This window comes from Aulonocara stuartgranti (assembly GCF_965226115.1).
Source record: "Aulonocara stuartgranti genome assembly, chromosome: 15".
Lineage (NCBI taxonomy): Eukaryota > Metazoa > Chordata > Actinopteri > Cichliformes > Cichlidae > Aulonocara > Aulonocara stuartgranti.
In genome coordinates this window covers 4,235,543-4,248,880 of record NC_138951.1, presented here as the reverse complement: position 1 = coordinate 4,248,880, position 13,338 = coordinate 4,235,543, and the positions used below count along the sequence as shown (strand labels likewise).

General features: G+C 41.5%; 1 protein-coding gene across 13 annotated transcripts in view; it reads left to right on the top strand.

Annotated features, from left to right (window-relative positions):
- The window catches only part of klhl29 (kelch like family member 29), a 271,614-nt gene that overhangs the window by 26,782 nt on the left and 231,494 nt on the right, over positions 1-13,338 (top strand). For 5 of the 13 annotated variants that reach the window (XM_082506534.1, XM_082506528.1, XM_082506535.1 and 2 more), the window contains one exon: positions 2,210-2,278. The exons of the other annotated variants lie outside the window; for them this stretch is intronic. The gene's annotated coding sequence lies outside the window, so the exon portion shown is untranslated. The remainder of the gene's footprint in view (positions 1-2,209; positions 2,279-13,338) is intronic. 13 annotated transcript variants of the gene reach the window in all.

Below are 13,338 nucleotides of genomic sequence, written 5' to 3'. Positions count from 1 at the left end.
CTGTTTATGTCGTTAAAATTCTAATCTTACGTTCCATAAAGAAAATGGGTGGTAGCACCAAAACACATCATATTCGGGTGCATATTCATTATGACTTTCTTAAAATATACTTCTTATATATGCACACTTGGTTGTGGTCTAACTTTTAATGAGATTTCACTCTGGATTATTTTGGCACTGTTACATAAACAGCCATATGTCACAAATTTTATTTATTTTTTTTAGACTCTGCAACAGCAGATGTATTTTAGCCCCATAAATTGATGGTGGAAAAAAATGTTTAAAACCCAGCGAGTTGTTGTCTTTTATCATCCTCTCGAGAACGATTTGGCAAGGTAGCCCTTTCCATTCCTGCACAACATCACAAATGCAATCAGACTTTTTTTCCTTCCCTTCACCCCAAGAATAAAGAAATAAGCTTTCATTCACTGTGTTTCATCTTTAAAAAAAGACAAAATGTACTCAAGATCCAGCCCTGCAGAAAGTCTGACGTGATGCGCGTGACTCGGTGGAAGTGTCAGCGAAACAGGATAAATGAGCATTCAATAACATTTCCCTTTTTGAAAACGTTTCCCCGTCTGCTTTGCCCATCCTGGGAACTAATATACCTATATCGGTGTATTATTTTGAAGGAGAAGAAAATGTTCGTGGCATAGCTCACAGAGGGACAGTAAAGGAAAAGAGAGATGTAGCTTCACATCAAAAATGTGTACACAAATGCTGTGATTATCGGTTGTCTAACAATCACAGCGATAAAAGGGCACCAACAGTGTTTTGCTTAAATACAGCGCGTTTTCGTTTGTATTGGAGTTTTATGTGGACTTGCAGAAATGTGTAAACAGAAGTGTTTTTTTGTTCCGATGAAGGGAGCCTAATTTAACTTTTTGTTCTTTCTCACACTGCGTCATCTACGATGTCAGTGCATGTTTGGTGTGTCGGTAAAAAGAAAAGGCAATGCTCTTTGTGAAAGTAGAACAAGAGGGTTTTTTGGCAGCTCTTAAAGTTCAGTGTGGCTGTATTGCATAGTGGTTTATGTAGGCTGCTCTGAGAAATGTATGTATACGTATATACTATATATATTACATGACAGTAGTGCTTTTGACAATATCTGGCGCAGTCGGATCAGACATCCTTTAATCTGCCAGTTTTCTAGTCTGTACGAAGCCTGTGTGATGTCCAGTACGCAGTTAGGAAACCGTCTTCCTGTGCTCTACCTGTACTAAGGCAAGACCCTTATCTAAACCGTAACTGAGTAAATGTGGTAGTGGGATTGCGTCATCTCCTATTGTGTGCTGCAGGGGCATCAGCTAATTCACCTAACATTTTGTGGAAACGGCTCCTGCGTGACCTGCGGTGGATATCTGCTTGTTGAAGCCCCGTCTTCAGATATTAGAGAATCCACAAAAATGTGATTATACTCTTTTTATTTTTTAATTGTACGCTGCCGTGCAAAAGGGTCATGAAATTTTTTTCAAAAAGACAACAAAATCCCGACACCATAGATTGTTTTGTTTAAAGCCTCTTTGTTTGCCAAATTGATCTTTATTTCTTTTATTTGCGGTGATCAAAACGATAAAAAGATGTCTACCAAGTTTTTTTTTCCTTCCCCCCCCCTCACTTGTTTTCAGCAAAAAAATGTCATTGTGCATAGATTCCAAACAGAAGCACGTACTCTTTCATAAACAGACAGACACAAACAAAGAAGGAGACGTGGTGACTTCCAAAGGCTGCCACCGTCGAGGAGTCAGATGATCGCTGTTTTTACCAACACCAGCTCTGTTGTTACGTGCGACAATGAGGCCCTTTGAAGTGTCACGTCCCATGCAAAAACTCCTTTGTCGTCATCTCAAAAAGAGCAGAGCTTTCACTTTTGTGTATTATTGGAAGGTTTTTTTTCCTCACATTTTCACTCAGACATTTGTTTGCTACTAATCCCAAGGAGCTTTCCAGCCATATATGTTTAGTTTGGCTGTCTCCCACTGCCAATTGTCTATTGTTGACCTCCGATATTCTCTCGGGACTGTTGTAGAGCCATTAATAGTACGTCTGTGTGTAGATCTGTCCTCACTTTCATACTCTTTGAGTGAATGGAAACCTGTTTCTTATTAATTTTTGAGAACACCAGAGTATTAGGACCACGTTTATAGCAGTGCTTTTTTTTTTTTTCTCTCAAAGCCTTCCCATTTACCAACTGTTATTGTTTCTGCAGGTGTAGACAGCAATACTCAAAAGATCTAATTTGTCTGTGATGAGCATCCCCATCCACAAGAGACCAAAGGTACGGTAAGATATGAAAAGCTCATTATCTTAAGTCCCAATAAGCCACCGACAAGCCACACGGCATAATACAAAAGCACAATAAAACATGAGTCAGTCATATTCTGCCATGTCTTTTTATTGTTTTGTTTTTTTCCATGGAAACTCTTTGGAGCCATTTTAATTTCACAAATTTTACTAACGATATTGCTGTAGAGGAGAAGGGCTATAAAAATCTAATCTGATTATGCTCTAATGCGAGCTGACAAAACCTTGATTGTTTGATACAGCTTACTGTGCATAACGTGTAGTGTTGGCCTGGTTTGGCGGGGGGTTGATTGTCTGGAATTACTTGATATATGGTGTCATTAATTCTGCTTGACTTCCCTGCCATGTCCATAAAATGAGTTGTGTCTGTCTTTGTTTCTTTCCCGCGATGATCTCGCAGTTATGTCGGCAAGCAAAACAAAGTTGGTCTCGAAGCAATTACTTGGGCTAGAGTCTGATCTCGGGTCATTAAGAGATAGGATTACTCCTGGACCGCGGGACCCCAGGAATGTGCAGACCCCTCCGGTGGTCTGCTCACCGCTGATGAAATAGAATTGAATTAATGGGGTTGCCCACTGTGAGGACTGATTAGAACGACATACTGGCTTTGATCCCGGAGTGAGGTGACCAGGCATGGGCGCCACAGGCATCGAGGCGGGGTTTCGTGTGTGTGTGTGTGTGTGATTATGTGTATGTCCTGTCTTGGGTCAGTGCATCACTAATGAACGGTGCTCATTACGTGTGCTCTTTGCTGGGTTCATATCTCACTGGGGTGCTCCAGGTGTAAAATCACTCGATGGTGTTGGGTTTGTGGAAGGTGGCCCAGAATCATCCTGCTTTTAGATTTGGCAAATCATCTGTACTCCTCAATGCATTTTAAATGCCTCCCCTTTGATCACAGTTGCAACTTGTGTGTTGTAGTCTGAGGTTAAATTTAGTTCGGTGCTATAGGCCATTCCCTGCAGTCCATCATGTGCTGAAGTCTAATAACACAGCTGGAATTTTTAACCACCGGTGTTTACCACTTTTTGGTTCAAGTAGTGTACGAGTTGGTAATTACCAGTTGAGCGTAACATTGGGCTTTTGTGCATCAGGAATTTCTTTGCTTAGTTATTAAGTAACAGAAATGCTCTGCCACAGCTCACAGTGGGCCAGGTGTGGAGTAGAGTGTTTACATTTTGGTCAGTCTAATGCAGCAGATTGAAAATACAAGTGCTGTTCGGGAAAGGTTTTCTTAAAGTGTTCAAGTGTTGAGATTTGAGTGGGTTGAGATATTATCAGGCATTCTTGGAGCTGCTAACGCGGCCTAAAAAATTCTGGCAAGGAGTTATAGCTTTGTCAGAGAAATCTGAGCAAAGAAGGGACTCGGTGACAGTGAGATTGATATGCTTAATCCTTTAGAAATTAGCTTCTGTCAGTGTATGGATTCATTATGAATACTGCTTCATGTAATGAAAACTTCACTTGAATAAATTTAAGTCGTATTTTACAGTAGCCGACGAAATTGGCAACCTATAACGCCAATTTACACTTGCACTTCTCAATTTACTTGATATTAATAGGCGAGAAATGTCTCAGCTGTCCTCAGTCCTTGTGATGAAATGAACTGCGTCACGGTTTGAGAGTGTGAAAGGCCTGTTATTTGTTTGTGTGATCATTGTGCTGCTCGAAGGTGGCAAGAGATCCAGATCCAGAGATCATCACTGATGCACTGTTAGCATTTATAAAGTTGCTTTTTTTGTGATCGCTTCTTTTTTACAAGTTATAATTGCATTAGTTTGGGGATGACGTGAAGAAATCAGCAAACGCTGCACTGCAGGATTTTATTGACTTGTTTCAGTCATTTCAAGACTACACTCCATGGACAAAAGAATTGGACCGCCCCTTTTCATCTAAATTCGCCTTGGTGTTTCTGGTCCCAGTCCCAGGTGGCCATGCTGTCTGCCCTTCCAAACATTTGAAAAGACTCAGTCATTCTACAGAGCGCACTAAATACGAGGCCACTGTTGCCAAGTCAGTTTGTCTCCTAAATATTACTTGATCAGCAGTAGGAGTTATTATTGCAAAGATCATGTAAAGTTACTTAGTGGGGTCACTGAGTGGTGAGGTGTTTAGTTGGTGAAAGTCACCAGTGTTCTCCTGACTCAGTAACCACAGGGCTTAAAACCTCCTCTAGCATTAGCATCAGCACAAAAACTGCATGCTGGGAGCTTCATGGCTAAGCAGCTCATTACTTTTGACCTTTCTGCATTTTCTTTCCTCTTTTTAAGAAACTCTTAATACCTTCTAATACTTAAAAAAAATAAATAAACGAATACCTTAGGAGTTCCTTTAAACGACTACAATAGTTGTTTTTTTTTTTTAAAAGGCAAAAGGGGAAATTCATTTAATTTCAAAATTTCTAGAATTTTGTCACTATAAAAAAACTCAGTCACTAAACCCTTGATGCCATAAGAGATCATTCCACTCAGGACAGGAATGGTGTTCACTCAGAAAGCCTTTGTATCCTTTCTAAATGGACAAATGCACCCAACCATGCCAACAAAATACCCCCAACTAGGGCTGTTCGATATAACGATATATATCGGATGACGATATAAAAACATCTATAGTTTCATTTTACGCTATCGTTTGTTTCGTGGTGTCGCAAAATAAACTCTTTACGGCAATATTTTTTCATCGTTTTGATGGTCACTGTAGTGGCTATATTAATGTCTTAAAGTTCTCTCTTTCTCTTATATTTAATATAACCACACTACGGACGGACAAGCGCCTGTTTTTATGCGTTGTCGTTGGCAACAACGACGGTAACATCATCGCGTGTCCGCTTGTTTATGTTCCACATAAGCCTTTCACAATAAAGCTCAAGATCCTGTTGAGACTTTTCAAAATAAACTGAATCACATGAAAGATGCAGATTATTTATGGATGAGAATTAAAAAAGAGCCGTCAGGTGCTAAAAAATAAACCTTAGACTCAAACGTTAGAGCAGGCTTTTCCCCGCAGCACGCCGTGTAATAAATACTCACAAAGAAAACGGCGGCTGTTACAACTTATGTCTAAAAATGTATCGTTTCATGCATCGGTTAAAACACTCGACTCCAGGTCCACGACGCCCAGCTGGAAACACTTCACGCAAGTCGAGCTGCCCGAGATTCACAGAATTTACAGAAAATGTTAAATTTTTGTGATTTATATCGTTATCAGACGATAGAATTCTTATATTGGGATATGAGATTTTGGTCATATCGCACAGCCCTACCCCCAACTGGTCAAAGATTGAGTTATTTTTATTAATATGTCCACCCTCTATGTATTTAAATAGTAAAATCTTTTATTTGAATTAAACACCAGGCCATTGTGATAGTGTTGGTCGTCTAGAACAGCCATAGTCACCTTTGCCTTATTATGTTGTGTTTATACTCCAGTCCAAACTAATTGTTGGATTACTAAAACATCCAACAGTAATCTTTCGCTTTCGGTGATATTACAAGAATGGTCTTTAAACCTTTGAAGGCCACTATTTGATACCCTGCATTTAACCCATCTACCCACTAATTGAAAGTGTCTATGGGAATATCTTACAGCTAGTGGTTACCCGCTGGCTATAAGGTGTTACCATCTGTCTCCATGTGCCCATAAAGCTCAGAGCGGTTTGGGGATTTTTCCATTAGTTGGTACGACTGTTTTACGCCAAACAAACTGCACCACATTCAGCTCAGAGTAGCACGCTGAGTTGCATTTTCATGGGGCCATGGTGTGGTTATTTGTTTCTGAATGCTGCTGTTCAAATTTCAACCAAAAAGAGTTAGAGATCTAGAGTGTTTTATCTGCTCCAGACATTCTTTGTGTGGATGTGCCCTAAATCCACACAGCAACATGTGAAAAGGAAAAAGAAAATACCGAATTCTAATGATCAGAAATGTTGCACTGCCTGCCAACAAAACTCAATAAAGTTTTGTTTGTTTGTTTGCTTTTTAAACCACATATCTTGGGAAATAATGGTCATCATCACCCTTGTTTGCCCAGCAGTGTGCTGTTTATGTTGGGCCCCCAGACGGTAAGCTTGAGCTGTCTGCCAGAATCATTCTCAAGGCCGCCTCAAGTAATGATAGATGACAAGCTTCTGCGAGGAGGAAAACGGGTCCCTCCGGTAGCCACGCAGAGCCGCTCAGACAAAGGTGCTATCATCTGGCAGCCCATCCTCTGTGCTATTGTGGAGGAAGGTTGAGGGGTGGAGGTAAATAAAAGAGTGGAAGAGTGTCTGCAGCGGCTAATGAGAAAGAAAGTTACATCTCTCCTGTTGAGGAGTGCAGTAAATTGCTGTGAGGCGTGTGCATTGACTCCTTCTTGTCAGTGAATACTAATAAATCCCGGTGGTCACCTTGATTAAGCTGAACATGAAGTTCCAGTTTTGTGCTCTCGAAAAGGGCTAACCTTGACTTTAGACTGAGCAGGAAATCTCTCGTCGTCATTAATGGATTCAAAGAAAATGTATGTTTTGCACTCGTTTTAGGCTCTCTCTCTCTTTGTTAAACGCTGGTATGTTTCAAGCAGCAAAGACGACGTAATTTTTTCCTTTTAATAAATGTAACAGGAAAAATATATTTACCATGAAAATGAGATTTAAAAAATAAATCTTTCCCTTGGCTCTGTGACTCCATTCACTGAAGACACTGAGATGCTGTAGCCAGTATCCAGACCTTGGGTTTACATTATTCTTACATTATTTTCTGAATGTCCCAAGGTCAAGAATAAATAAATAACAAACAACCTTCCCAAAGATATTCATATCCTTACTTGAAAATACTTTTTTCTATGTTACCATGTGGGCTCAATGTCGTTATGCACAGTTCAGTTCAAGCCAGCAATGTAGTTAGAATCTAGCCTTCAGCGATGCTAATATTTCATTTAATAGTATAGATTTTACACTATAGATACATTAAGATATTAGCATTAATTAAAAAGTGAACAGCTGTTTTTAAATTTGATGTGGTGGGAACAGTAAAAATGGCTGAATAAGTAACTTTATCTGAAAATTTGGACCCAAAGTGATTCAAGGAAGGAGAAATTGTTAGCATTACAGCAACAGGCATCGAGATCGGGTGGATGTCAGAATGTGTACATGCTAAAACGCCATGTCACGCCAGAGGTCTCTGTGTGACTTGCCCACAGCCTTAGAGAATGATACTTCTTACTTAGATGTCTTGGAAAATTTCAGAGATGATGACACCGCTGATCAATAAAGCAGCCTACAGTCATACCATAATTAACTTTATCAAACCACACAGTGCTTTAACACAACAGGGTGCGTCAGAGTGGTAGGATAGGAAGTAATAACAAAACTCAGGAATAAAACAAAACAGGTTAAAGAAGAGTTTATACCATAATACCATATAATTAATACCATAATTCCCTCCACACTCACCACCAAGCTGGAGCATCTGGGACTCAGCTCATCTATGTGTCAGTGGATCTCCAACTTCCTAACTGGCAGACCACAGGCAGTAAGGATGGGCGGACATGTCTCAGCCTCCACCACTCTCAGCACTGGAACCCCCCAGGGGTGTGTTCTGAGCCCCCTGCTGTACTCTTTGTACACATATGACTGTGTGGCCACTACCAGCTCCACCACCATCATCAAGTTTGCTGACGACACCGTCGTGGTGGGCCTGATCTCTGATAACAACGAGACGGCCTACCTGAAGGAGATTAGGAATCTGGAGAACTGGTGCCAGAGGAACAACCTCCTTCTAAACGTCAGTAAGACAAAGGAGCTGATAGTGGACTTCAGCACTAAGCAGGAGAGGAACTACCAGACCCCCGTCATCAACGAGTTCCCAGTGGAGAGAATGGACAGCTTCAAATACCTCGGAGTTCACATCACGCAGGACCTGTCATGGTCCTGTCACATCAACTCCGTGGTGAAAAAGGCCCAACAGCGTCTCTACCACCTCAGACGCTTGAGAGACTTCCGACTGCCCTCCAAGGTGCTCAGGAACTTTTACTCGTGCACCATAGAGAGCATCCTGACGGGAAACATCTCAACCTGGTTCGGGAACAGCACCATGCAGGACAGACGAGCTCTACAGAGGGTTGTGCGGTCAGCTGAGCGCACCATCCGCTCCGAGCTCCCTGACCTGCACTCAATCTACAGTAGGCGGTGCTGGACCAAGGCCAGGAAGATCGTGAAGGACCTCAGCCATCCCAACAACAGACTGTTCTCTCTGTTGAGGTCAGGAAAGCGATTCCGCTCCCTGAAGACCAACACAGAGAGACTGAGGAGGAGCTTCTTCCCGCAGGCGATACGGTCTCTCAATCACACCACCACACAGTACTGACCCACACATATGGTTCTTACACACACACTGGACTTTCTGGACATTGTTTTCACTTCATCACTTAAATCACTTTAAGCATATTTGCACTGCACAAGACATAATGTGGATTGCACAACACTGGTCACTATATTCTTCATTTCCAGTTAATATTTGTACAGCTGCTGTCATTGTGTATATATTTATTTATATTTCTTCATACATTCTTATATATTTCTATATTGTGTATTTTGTTGTACAGTTATTTTATTTTCAACTTTAATTTATATATTTTATCTTATTCTCCCAGTTAAATTTACCCTTCATTCTAATTTGTGTTGTACAGTTATTTCATTTTTAACCTTAATTTATATTTTATTCCCTCCTAGTTAAATTTACCCTTTTTAATTTTTCATATTTATTTCCTATCTTATTCATAGCCTCTTCCTTTTTTTTTTTTCCTTTAGGTCACGAGCAGTTGTCTAAGCATTTCACTGCATATCGTACTGTGTATGACTGTGTACGTGACAAATAAAATTTGAATTTGAATTTTGAGTTTTCAAAATCGCATTCAGCAGCAGCAGCTTATTTGTTGTTGAAGCCAAAATCCCAGGTGAAAATAGCATTTAGATTGTTCAGCTTTTGTTGTTTTAATGTTGTGGCTGCTTGGAGTATATTCCTTTTTATCCTTTAACTAAAGTCTGTAATATTACACTTTGTGCTTATCCACACATGTTCCTTCACCTAATGGACTGTCCCACTGTGACGGGATAAAGACATTAAATGCAAAAAGGTGCCTCATCTCCCACAACCACTTACTTCAACTCAGCGGAGTACAGCAGAAGTTGCCTTATGTAATGTTTCATAGTGTTTTTAAAAACCCTACGTCTGCCACTATTATTAAAACAGAGTGTCTTCACCTGCCGACGAAGGGGAAAAGAAAAAACCTTTAGAAAGGCATTCATTGGGGCACAGCGCGCTGAAGTATTAAGCTGCAGAGACAGGAAGTGTTGGGAGTGTAGTGGAGGGGGGTAGTCCTGGGGAAAGTAATGTTCTAAGCAGAAAATAATGGCACTAATGACATGACCTCTGACCTGGGCACCATGAAGCGCATGTCTGATATTGTCTTGGTTGAGAATAATCAGGTGTGTAGGAAGGGCGGGGGGCGTTAGGAGCAAGGTCAGGGCCTGGTGCCATTCATAAGACAACCTCTGGCCTTCACAGCACACACACACACACATCTTTAATGATAGAAAGGGGTGGGGTGGGAGCACGGGGATCCCATTCACATGCTGTCACCAGACCATAACAGAGTCGGAACATAAACGCACATTCATAAACACTGACTGCGACCCGCGCTGTCGTACGTACCCGGTTATATTCTTGTCACATAAACAGTGAGGCATTGTCTCCTGCACGCCCCTGGAGTGATTAAGACGTACGGCGCGGCAGGGGGTCGGCCCGTGGTTTAAAGGAGCATAGAATCGGAAGAGGCTGACACACAGAAACGTGCACACATACACGCAGCAGGGGTTTTAGCATGGCATCTTATCCAGGCCATTGAGGCTAATATCTGTGAATGGGGCATGCTGGCATTTTCATGGTATCGGTGTTGTCGCTTTTCCTTAAAGCGCCCTGAGGGACTGCACGGTATGATCACATCATAAGGGAGAATGGGGGTGAAAAAAAACTACCCTACCACTTTACCTCTAATGTCCTCAATCAGGAGCAGATGACTACAATAAAGGCAATAATATTTAAAAGTCATTAAAAACTGTCGGCTCACGTTTGGCTCAGCAGATAAAATTTCTCCGCTTTGCAGCTTAAAAGGTGCGAGGCAGCCTTGCTTTGGCTCACCGTCATGTGCTCATAGTGATGTTTAAATGACCGGTTTTATAAGCTCTTATGTGCAGCATTTCAAATAGCACACTGTAAATTGAATAGGCTAGAAAAAAAAACGTACTGTATTCATTACAGCTTCAAAATGTCACTTGACCTTCCACCTTAAAAAGTGCTCAGGGTTATAAAACTTAATTTGTTTAAATTTGTGTTTAACCAGAAAACAAAAAAGACACACAAAAATCACTGAAATTAAAAAATAAATCAGTCTCTGCAGCGTGTGCATCACTGAGCCAAGGATGAGCACGCTGGGACAAAAACAATAAGTCTGATGCTATCTGCCGGCTGCAATTCATTGATTAGACCCATGAGCTGGAGAAATACCGGGATTTGCAAAAGCGTCCACGCGAAGAAAAAAAATCATTGCATTGGAGAAGCGTCGATAAATAGGCTTTACCGGGTAGTTTATTGAAAGACCCCTTCAGTTCCCATTTTAAATTGCCAACTCGGGCGAGGAAAGCGAGTATAACGCTGCAATATGATGCAAAGAGAAAGCTGAAAAATGTTCAGCATCGCCAGCTGTCCGTCCATCCATCTACTCATGCACAGAGTCCTGTCAGCCGTGCCTCGCCTCAGCCCTCCATGCCAAACATTCGTGTCCCCCTTTCGGTGAAAACGTCTTGCAGCCTGATGATATCAAGCAGCGGGCTTTGCCATTTCAGAGCACACAGTATGTCTGTCATGTCAGCTGTCTTATTTAAGAATATCTACACCTCAACGTCCCCTATTGCCCGGCCTCCATGCAAGTAATGTCGTATTGATTTTTATGCTTGGCATCTGTGCTCCGGCTATAACGTTAAGTCACGACCCGTAAATCAAAGCTTGGTTTGCGTCATTAGTTGGCATGCTATTGTAAGATGGTTATCGCTGCACATGAGGTGTATTGTTTCACTTAATGTCTTGAGCAGCGCTCAGCTCGAGCTCAGATATAAAACAGTGTGTGCTTCTGGAACAGAATCATAGGTAATTTCATATTTGCAGAACATATTGTATTTTATTACATTGCTCTTTCCTCCACGTACCACAGAAGCGACTATAAAAAAGGTTGTTATCTTTGTATTTTTTCCTCATATATGTTTGCATCTGGTCAAGCTATTGTATTCAAGGATACAGAGTATGCGCATATAAACTAGAGCCTACACAATGCATTATGCAATATCAGAGATGGAGATAAAAACCATGACTTATTGCTGTTCCTTCCTCCTTGTTGTCTGCTAAACTTGATTGAACGTTTTTCCATTTTTCAGCTGACTCAAGCTGTTTTGCAGGCAAAAAAAAAGAAAATGTATATAGGATTTCTTCTTCTTTTGCTTTCTGGGTCGAGCTGTTAGACAGCGTCACCGCTTCCTGTCCTGCATCATTTAAAGAAAATGAAATAAAAAAGTAAAGCAGCACGCCGATGTTGTGAATATCCCGTGTCCACCCCGTTCCAGCCCCTGTCAGATTCACAGATACGTTTAAAAGGAAGCAATTTCCATGCCTGGTATGAAGCCTCCTTTTTAACCTTAATTACATCGCAGCTCTGTACGGACCAAATGTCCTCTGCCGAAATTAATTTCCCAACAGGGACTCTTATCAAAGAATTCAGATGTACCTCCTTATCATCAGCGGTCAGTGCCACTGCGTTATAATGTACTTGCTGCCAAATTTTTATTTGCATAAATGTTGACACGAGCCTTTATAGCCATCCAGAGAGTGCATCTCATTATGTCACCTATCGCTTATGTACGGCGTCTCAGATGTCCGCCGCCGTTCTCAGGCGTGACAAAGATGTCAGGGTTTGCATGCATGAGACACAGAAAAGCATTTAACTGCATTTTCCACTTAAACTGGGATTCAGGAGTGCGCTGTCATTTATGCGAAAGGTTATTGTCTTTCAGCAGAGATGGCAGGGCGAATACAGATTCCGAGTAGTGAGCCATTACCGACATGCTACAGGTCATCTGCAGTTATGTGTTTATCCGGGCTCTTGTAGATGGAGATTTGGTTTTCACCGTTTTGCCCTGGCTTTAATGACACAATCCAGGAAGCTCTACGATGATCCACAGGTTGTGCATTTTAGTGTGCATGTAAAACGATTAAAGTGATCCTAGTGCAGTTTTATGGATGGCACACATGTGTAGCGCAGATGTCAAAGCAACACTATAGGGGCTCATACTTATGAGCGAGCATTCCTGCACCATATGTGTTTTTCCTTAACTCCGCTGCCCTCGAATCTTCTTTCAGAAACCGCTGCATACTGCTGAGGCAAAACAAATCACCTTTCAGTTTAAACTCCCGCTGCTTACTAAAATAATCAAAATTCACATCGAGCCTCAAAACCCACACATCGAAACCGTCTTTCCTTCCAAGCTGTAAACCCCCTAAAAAATGAAAGTGCCGCTTGTAAAAATTGATTTTGAGATTGAAGCAGAAATTTGTGTTGATAGCAGTACTTGGCACTATAGCATTGAGAATCTGAGCTGGGGAGAAAAGTTCAGTATGCAGTGAGTACCTGGCTCTGTTTCTTTTTGTTTTTTTTGAGTGTACTTGAGGTGTCGGATGAGCAGGTTGCGTTGGCTTTTGAGAGCAGTTGAAAAAGAAGCTCGTCTATACGCGCTGACCTTCCGCGGCTAGACGAGCCGATGAAAGAAAAACAATTAACGTCAGTGAAAAGTCTATTAAAGCACCGCGGCTCTCCGTCCGTCTGTCGCGCAGGTGTTACTTCAAAGATGCCACCTACAAAGTTTTGTAACAAACTTGCATCGCGACTGTTAAACACATTTTTAAATCCATCCGGTGCGCATTAATCCGAGCCTCTCCCGGCTCTTTTTCCTCA